The following is a 9,529-nucleotide window of genomic DNA, read 5'->3' on the forward strand; positions in this document are numbered from 1 at the left end:
ATTGCCATTGCTCACCTACACATATGAACTTGATGTGCATTCCATTCTTAATCCAGTGGGATTATTATGATGTTCACCCCTTTGCAGTTATAACAGCCTAAACTGTGCAGGAGTGTTTATGGAAATTTCTGACCATGTTACCTGAAGTCTGTTTGTGAGGTCAGACGCTGATGTTGAACGGAAGCTGTTCCATCAGGTCTGGGAAGTTCTTTCACACCAAACTTGGTCATCCATGTCTTTATGGACTTTGCGCACTGGTGCGCAGTCATGTTGGAACAGGAAGGGGCCATCCCAAATGTCTTGGTACGCTGAAACATTAAGAGTTCCTTTCACTGGAACTAAGGGGCCAAGCCCAACTCCTAAAGCACAAGCTCACACCATAACCCCCCTTCCACCAAACTTTATACTTGGCACAGTGCAGTCAGACAAATACTGTCCCCCCAGCAATTACCAAACCCTGGATTGCCAGCGTGATTCGTTGTTCCAGTTCTGTTCAATTCAGTTTTATTTATATCTTGACAAATTACAATAAGAGTTGCCTCAAGGCCAGAGAACACATCTCACTGCAGCTGGCTCTGTGATTTTTCCGTGGACTACTGCTTTGTTGCTGTTGTTCCCAGTTGCTTCCATTTTGCTATAATGCCACTAACAACTGACTGTGGAATATTTAGTGGTGAAGAAATTTCATGACTGGACTTGTTGCATCCTATCACGGTACCACGCTTGAATTCACTAAGCTCCTGAGAGCGACCCATTCACAAATGTTTGTAGAAGCAGCCTGCAGGCTTGGTGGTTTGATGTTATATACTTGTGACCTGGATGGGTCAGGGAAAAATGATGGCAGTACCGTGTATTTTATCGCCAGTTCTTCTGTCTTTATCGTGACTTACTGATCATGATTATGCTGTGCACAGAGATATACAATACAAATACCAAGGTCTTGCTTCTGCCATCTTCAGCCATCTCCAATGCAGGAAGTTCCTCTTTACCAATCAGACAAACTCTCTTTATCTCAGTGATAAGTCCAATTGTCCATTATTCTCCCAGTTCTTTACTCCTCGATTCTGTGTCACATTCAGCATTGTGTTGCATACATGAGCACTGATTTGCCCATTGACGACTGAAGGCTACACACACCTAAAGTCAGTACGAGTTACATATCATGGTCACCTGGTTTATTGATTGAGTATAGCTGTGTTTTAACCTTTGACAAAGTGGTGAAGATGCGGACCGTACTGGAGATTCTAGCTTGCGCTGCAACGTTTGTGCTTTATATTGAAACGTTGTTTTAATTAAACACAAGAGCACAAATCGTTTCTACAGTGTGCTTCTTTCTGAAAAGCCAGTTTGTCTGTGAAGCTGCTCCTTCCACTAACACGCAACGTACAGCAGAATTCAGGCTTGACATAAGTACCTCTCAGAGCCATAGTTTTCCACAGATATAATTTCCTGCCTATTCCTTTAATCATCTTTCATGGGATGCAGAGTTTTGGTGAGGAACTGTAGTTCGTGGAATGATGACTCAATAATTGATCAGAATAAATGCATGTCTGGGATACAGAGCATTTCTTCACCTGCAGGTATGTGACGAAGCTGTTAAACCCCTCTAAAGTCATAATTATTACTTGTGTTCTCCTAATACCAATCCTTTCAGCTGACAGCTCTCCTAATATGAGTTATGTAAGTGACAGATTGTGTTTGGGTTCATGCTTTTGTAACGTGAGAGTTGTTTTCTCAGCAAACACAGACGCTGACCTGTCAGCTGAAATATTTCATACCTGTCTGTGTATATTTCACAACTAGGCAGACATCATACAGTCAACACCAGTTTCCTGAAAATCCATCTTGTTTATTCATATGGTAAGCATGATGCAGTTGCACAACACTGAATTCTCCAAATGACTCATTCACCGCACCGGCAGTGACCCTGGAGTTTAATTAGCTTCAAATGATCACATAACATAACACACAGCCCCTACTGATTCAGCACACTCTGTAAACATTCCTGAAATGCTTTGGCTTTCTGCACTCCGCTTTACTTCAAAAGGCATTTTCTGGGTCACAGCCAACTGGCATTGATCAGGATCGTTAACAGCATGTTCCCTCTCTTAAAATAGCCTGCTGTATCACCCATCCTTAACCAAGAATAAAAGCTCAGCAGTAAATCAAGAAAATGTGGACATGTTAAATGTGTAAGATAATTGCATAGGAATTGAAAAGCCCTCTGTCCTCCTTCTGTTCATCCTGGGCACCATTAAGTGCGTTTAATGGTGTTTGCTACTATAAAGGAGTGCAACCTTGTCAGTTTGATTTAACCTCCTAGGACCTGGCGTCCACATATGTGGACATCACATTTTTGGTTGTCTAGACCAAAATACTAAATTTTGCTCTACAAGTGCCTGATATCCACTTACGAGGACATTATACTGCCTCTGTTTCATCAAAATTTAAAACAAACATCCTCATATGTGGCTCTCATTTTTCTTAGAAACAAAAATTAAGTTAAAAAAAAAATCTGGTGATTCTTTGTTTTTGCATTCATCGGATCTCAATATGCCCAAATATCAAAGAGAAATTAAAAATGCATGCCATGGAAGAGTTCAGGTCTTAGGAGGTTAAAGAAAGAAAAAGCTAGTGTTCTGTTTAAAGTGTAAATAAAAACAGAATGTAGTCATCTGCAAATCATTTAAAGACTCTTTGAAAATACAACATAACAAGCTGAACTGTGTGCTGACGGCAGATGTTGAAAATAAGACATTTTTCATTTTGGAAAGAATGCATCACTTGGAAAAAGCTGGCAGAGGAGCATGTTTGTCACTGTGTTGCATCAAATCTTCTTGTAGCAAGTTTCGTCTGTCATACTTTGTCAATGGTTGACTGCTTTAGCTCCTAAACTTTTTTTTATGACTGAGCCATGCTGGTCCATCCTGTAAAAATCTTTCACCATAATACTGTTGCAGATGTTTGCTTTAAACCTGTTTGCAAAGAACACACCACGTGGCCCTTCTCTTTAGTCTAGAGGACACAGTCTCCTTCATTTTCAGGAGAAAATCTGAATTTACTTGGTTGGACCACAGGACTTCAGTCCACTTTAAATGATCTCTGTTACACAAAAGGTGGCGTGTTATGTTCTTGCTTAAACCTTATTTTACAAAATGTATCGCAAAGAAGCATTTCAGCGTGCAAGAACTGTATTCAGAAGTATTTCCAACCCCAAGCACCAATTTCAAATAGCACTGAGAAATGTTATTGTTAAATTGCTGAACCACTCATGCGTGAAATATTTCACAGCTTGGTGAACCTCTTCCCATCTTTTCACCTGATACACTCTCAGATCACATTATTAAATAACTTAGTTTTCACATACTCCAGCGTGTTAAGCATTACTAAGTATTGTATAGGAAGTATACCATCTCAAGTTCTTAATGTGCTGCAGGCATCAAATTCAGAATGAGTATATTCTTGTTTTTCTTGGTTTCAACTTTTAATGTGTTGCTTTTGTGCACTTTTCAATTAGATCTGGAGTTTAAACGATTTTACAAATAACTGCATTGTGTTTTTGTTGTTGTTGTTTTTAAACAGGACTGTATTAGGTATTCATAAAAATTCTTATCAACAACTACAGACTGATGTTGTCACATACACAACTGTTCTCTGGGTATGTAGACAAGTCAAGCCAACGTTATTTATAAACAGCAAGCACTGACCAAAGTGCTTAACATTAAGGAGAGAATAAAAAGGAAAAATACATTAATACTAATACTACTAATAAGAATAAGAAGAAGAAGAATATATTTAAAAACAGGGAAAAAGTACATTAAAGCACAATTTGCATATATGTATAAAATACACAGCAATAGCCCAGTATGTTAGCCACATACAGTACAGACACATACACATTACGCTCATATATGCACACAGCTGTTCCTTTATAAGGGATGGTTTTGTTTTGTTTTTGTTTTTATTTCCAGTCTGTTTACTGAATCTTGCGATCAAAAACACAAAATAACCTTTACAGTAAATCAAGTGTGAGTTTTACCCTCCATTGTGCACTGCAGTCATTCTTTACCACCAGAGCACAGGATCATTTTTCTGTATTTTGGCTGAAACAGCTGCCTGTCCCATTCATGTCAACATATGCACCACTTAACCCGTGGAGGAGTCCACGCTGTGCAGTACCTAGCTGTTTTTTTTAAACTTGGCTCAGAGAAATCAGCAAAAAATTAGGATAAAGGACAAAATGCAAAGACCTGTTTGAGAGAAGGATAAACTGATCCTTTATGAAAGCAGAAATGTGCTCTGTTGACTTTTTCAACGACTCTTTCGCTTTGAGTTGTTACGAGATCTTGTCATGATTGTGGAGTAAATCCAAGAAAAGCCATTTTCAAGGAAGGTTATCCATTGGTTATTTTATGCTCAGTTTATCAGTGATAGCAGACCTTAGCAATATTAGCAGATTAAAGCCTCTACAGAGGCTCTAAAGAGATTTCTCAGTGAAAAACACTGAGAAATCTCTCAGTGATCATTTGAACATTACAGAATGTGGCTTTTCTTAGTCATCTGTTTCTTGATAGGCTTTATTGCTGTAGATATGCCCTCAGCACTCCCTTAACTAGGAACACCTAAAACATCTAAAGCAATCATGATGTCATAAATACCTGTGTTTGGGATGTATAAACAGTTCAGAATTTGCTGATGTGACCACAGTGGTATACAGTCAGACTTTCCACACAAAGTGTGCAGTGCTGGGGTTATATTAATTAGAGATAACACCTCATACACTCCCCTCCTAAACTGTACTCATTTTCGTTTTCTTTCTTATCTTACACAGTGAGGATTTTGCTGATTGCACGCACTAGATAAACAACTGAAAGAGGATTTAAGACATTTATAATAATATAGTTATATAGTTATTTTTTGTTGTTGTTTATAACAGCCTTGAACCGTGCTGTTGTTATGTTATTAAATTGTTGGCACACTTTTACAAAATAGACATAAGAATACGCTCAAGGAAACCAAGTTGCATTGTGATGATAAAGTTATAGTGAAAGTGAAAACTGTGTATTTGTTGATTGGAGTGAAGAAGCATGTCATCACTGCAGTTGACCAGTAGATGGCCTCTGGTTATCATTATTTCACTTGAGAAAATAATAAGAAACAGGTACTTACTATTGACTTGCTGCTCAGACTTAAAGCTTGTGCTTTCAATTAAAAATAGGGGAAAGTAAATCTGGAAAAGTTTGTCATTAAAACAAAACAAAACAAAAAAACTGCCCCACCCCAAACACAGAGTATTTGAACACTGCCGGGACACACATTGGCTGATAATTTGATTCATATTGAAGATATATAATTTTTAAAATAAATAAATAATAGTCCAATAAAAATTCTCAACAGAAAGATTGTTTAATCAAAAAGGTTTTAAACTATTTATTATCAAAGTCAGCTGAATGTACTGGTATACTGTTCCAGAGCTTTGGTGTCACAGACTAAAACGCTCTGTCTTCCCTGGTCTTTAGTCAGGTTTGAGGAACAACTAACAAATTCTGAGCCTGTGAACAAAGAGCAGCAGTGAGCAGCAGTGTGTTTTGTAAAATGGATATTAAAATAAAATAAAAAAAATATTTGAAACGATTCCTAAGATCTATTGGGAGCAGGGGCGGCTCTAGAGGAATTTTCTTTGGGTGGCATGGAAATCAGGTGGGGTGGCAAAATCAAAGCCATTTCTTTACACGTATGCAGGTGTTACATTCTGTACTCTATATGGTTAAAATGCATCAAATGCAGCAAGTATATGCATGTTGCATGTAGAAATGGTCTGTATGATTCCTAATGGATTTAACCTGAATAATTAAACATTTCAGTTCAGTAAAATCCAGAAAACAACACAACATGAAGTGGCTCATTTTAAGAAATAATCAGAGATCTGCTCTGTCATGAAAAAAATGGATGTATATTTCACCAGAATTTTTAACATTAATTACACACACCTTCACGGCATTGTCATTGTAACAATCAAAACCTGTGTTGAAATCTGAAGTGCCCATGATTGATTCAAAATGTGCTCTGGTGTTGGTTTGTTATGAAAACAAGAAATAAAGCAGCTTTGGATGCTATGGGTTCAACAATTTTTTAATGGGGTTGGGGGCAGGGTAACATTATGCAATATATTAAGTTTTAGAATTTATGTTCAATGTTAAATGTAGCCAGGCTCAAAGTATCAATTTTAGCTTCTTTAAATAAAAAACATGAAAAAAAATTTTCCAGTTCAGCTGAGGAGACTCTAGAGAAGAATTAAATATTCTATTTTAGTATTTAGTATTTAGTATTTATTTATTTATTGTCATTGTCAAGAACAATGAAATTGCGTTTGGGGCTTCCATATTTTGATGGCTGGATTTAGCTTTTGAACAAAAAGAAGCAAGACCCTTATTGATTTAGGATATAGTTCAAGAGGAGTGTCTTGATGCTCAATCATCCAGGTAAAGAAATCCCAAAAAGTTGATTCTGTTCATCTGGATGTAGAATTTTTGGTGGCAGAAACATTTCGTCACTCATCCAAGTGGCTTTTTCGGTCTCAGCTGATTGCAGGTTTCCTCAACGTTATAAACAGTACATTACACAATGACTGAAACCAGATCACTGGCAAGCAACGGGCTGTGAAGTCAGTTTCTTGATCATTAATATGCAAAATGTCATGACCATTGATCAACAACCACTGATCAAAGACTATTGATCAATGATCAATGGCCATGAGTACCATTCACAGAGAGTTGGGGAATGGCTGCAATCACAGCATTGTAAGATGGCGACAGATGTACCCTTAGGCCCCCTCCTCGATTCAGAGATGGTCTTTCCCTTTTCACCTAAATGGCCTCCTTGACTCCACGCTCAAACCAGCGTTCCTCCCTGTCCAGGATGTGCACATCCTCGTCATTGAAAGAGTGTCCACTGGCCTGTAGGTGTGAATAGACTGCGGAGTCCTGGCCTGACGAGTTAGCTCTTCTGTGTTGTGTCATACGCTTCGCCAGAGGTTGTTTAGGTTCCCAGATGTATAAATCCCGGCAATCCTTCTGGCAATCAACAGCGTACACTACATTACTCTGTTTGTGCCAGGAGACCCGATCCTTGGGGTGGACCAATTTTTGACTCAATGTGCTTTGGGGTTTAAAAGCCACAGAGACTCTGTGTTTAGAGAAAAATACGTCTCAGCTGTTCCGATACTCCTGACACATAAGGGATCGCTAAGGGTTTTCATTTAAACAACAGTTGTCCTTCTCTCCTGGATTGTCTGGAGCTTTCTGTAGGTGCCTTCCTAGCTTTGACAAAGCTGGGATAACCTCATTTACTCAGGGCCTTCTTGATATGATTCTTCTACTTCCCTGGTCGCTGTATCTGTGGGGATGGTGTTTACTCTGTGTTGTAGCGTCCTGATGACACCCGTAGGTTTACGGTGAACATCGACTTTTAAATGTGCCCCATTACTGATGGAAATCTCACAGTCTAAGAAGGCTAACCTGCCTTTTCATTATCCTCCCTGATGAATTTGATGTGTTGGTCCACCGACTTAATGTGAATAGCGAATAGTGGTACATCCTGAGATCTGATTTTCACCCAGGTGTTATCCACATACCTGAACCAATGACTTGGTGGTGTTCCAGGGTAGGACTATGATCAATCGTCATGACAGTTTGCATATTAATGATCAAGAAACTGACCTCCCAGCCCATTGTTCATCAGTGGTGTTAGTTTCATTCATTGTGCAAACGTACTGTTTATAAGGCTGAGGAAACCTGCAGTCAGCTGAGACTGAAGAAGTCAGTTGGATGAGTGACGAAATGTATCTCCCACTGAAAACGCTACGTCCAGATGAACTGAATCAGCTTTTTGGCAGTTCAAGAGGAGCTACCACCGTGGTCTCCATCTTGTTGAAAAAAGGTAACAGATCCAGTTAGTAACCTGGATTTTTAGTGGACTAGGGTCAACAGCCTATCCAGCTTATGAGGCTTAAAAGACATATACAACTGAATGTCATCGGCATATAACTGATAAGAAATGTCATTAAAACAATAAATAATGACAGTTAATGGAAGCAAGCAAGCAAGAAAATAATAATGGTCCCAAAACTAACCCTTGTGGGACCCCATATGTTAGAGAAGCATTGTTAGAGGTTAAGGTTTATGGTTAAGGGTAGGGTTATGTTTATCCATTTGGCACACCCAAAATGAAAAACAAAACAAAAGAAGTGAAAGGTCCCATTAATACAAATATTTCAGAGCATTTTTTAAAGGTAAAAGTATCTAGTTTTTTAAAAGAAAAAAAATGTCCTTAACAAGTAAAGCAACTGTATTGGTGAGGTTGTGGATGTTAAGAGATAACTGATAACAGTTCTATCCCACCTCGAGAAATATATATGCACTATATACTAAAATGCTCCCATTACACAGACAGCTTTTATACACAGTACATAAACAGTTAAAACTGAAAGATTTGTTAAGGAATTAATTCTCGAATTCACTACTTTATACTTTATACTAATTTATCTGTTTTCATCAGACAGTTAGCATGAGGGCCCAGACTGCATTATGCTGTGGCTGTGTGGACCTATCTTTACATATGTGGCACTAGCTACATTCAAAAGAGAACAAATGCACATACATCTGCCAAGTGTACTTATTCAGTTACAGTTGAGCAACTGAGCGCAATCTCATGTCTAACTTTGTTTGAGGGTAGTTTGTGAACTTGGTGCCTCCTCTAGGGAAACAACAGTGTTCTTATCTGATTCACTGTCAGCAGAACATGCTGGTCCGCTCACTCAGATAGAGATTTGATCTGGGGATGTAACCTGTGATACCCAAAGGTTTGAAAAAGACAGTTTGTGGAAATTCTGGGGAAGCTGTTTAAATGACCCATGCTGTGTGTTTACTGCTGCCAGCAAATGATGAGGTGTTGTTATATGCATTCACAGCCTTCTCTACCCTCAGTTTGGTGGGTGTGCCATGAGCAGGTGTTACCCTGCAGTCTTTTCTGATTTTTAAACGCAATTCAAAGTTTATCCAGATGGAATGCATGAAAGTTAGCAAGTACAGTTTTAATGATACTGACAGGTCAACTGATCTAGATCCTCTCATGGACACTTTATTAGCAATATGGTAAGCCTTTTTCACTTCTCCATGAGCAGAAATTTATGTTTATTCTCTTTGTGTAGTTTGAGGTCTGTGGTAAAATTGCAGTCAGAGAACAGGACTTCCCCAGATGCCTGAGAAACTAGAATAAGGTGTAACGGCCATTTTTCAATACTGGAAGAAAATGTTCCCATTCCCAGAACTTTTTTCATCCCTCAACATGCCTGCTGTTTTATATCTAAATGTGTATGAAGTCATGTGAAAAAGAAAGTATAGCTGCTTTCAATTCTAAGGTTTTACTTATCAGGACAAAAAATAATCTGATGTTGAAAGTAAATGTGATGTGTTGCACCATATCATTATTTATTTTATAACAACTAAGCCGAAAAGCAGTGTGTGGAAAA

This window comes from Astatotilapia calliptera, chromosome 11 (genome assembly GCF_900246225.1).
Source record: "Astatotilapia calliptera chromosome 11, fAstCal1.2, whole genome shotgun sequence".
Taxonomy (NCBI): Eukaryota; Metazoa; Chordata; class Actinopteri; order Cichliformes; family Cichlidae; genus Astatotilapia; species Astatotilapia calliptera.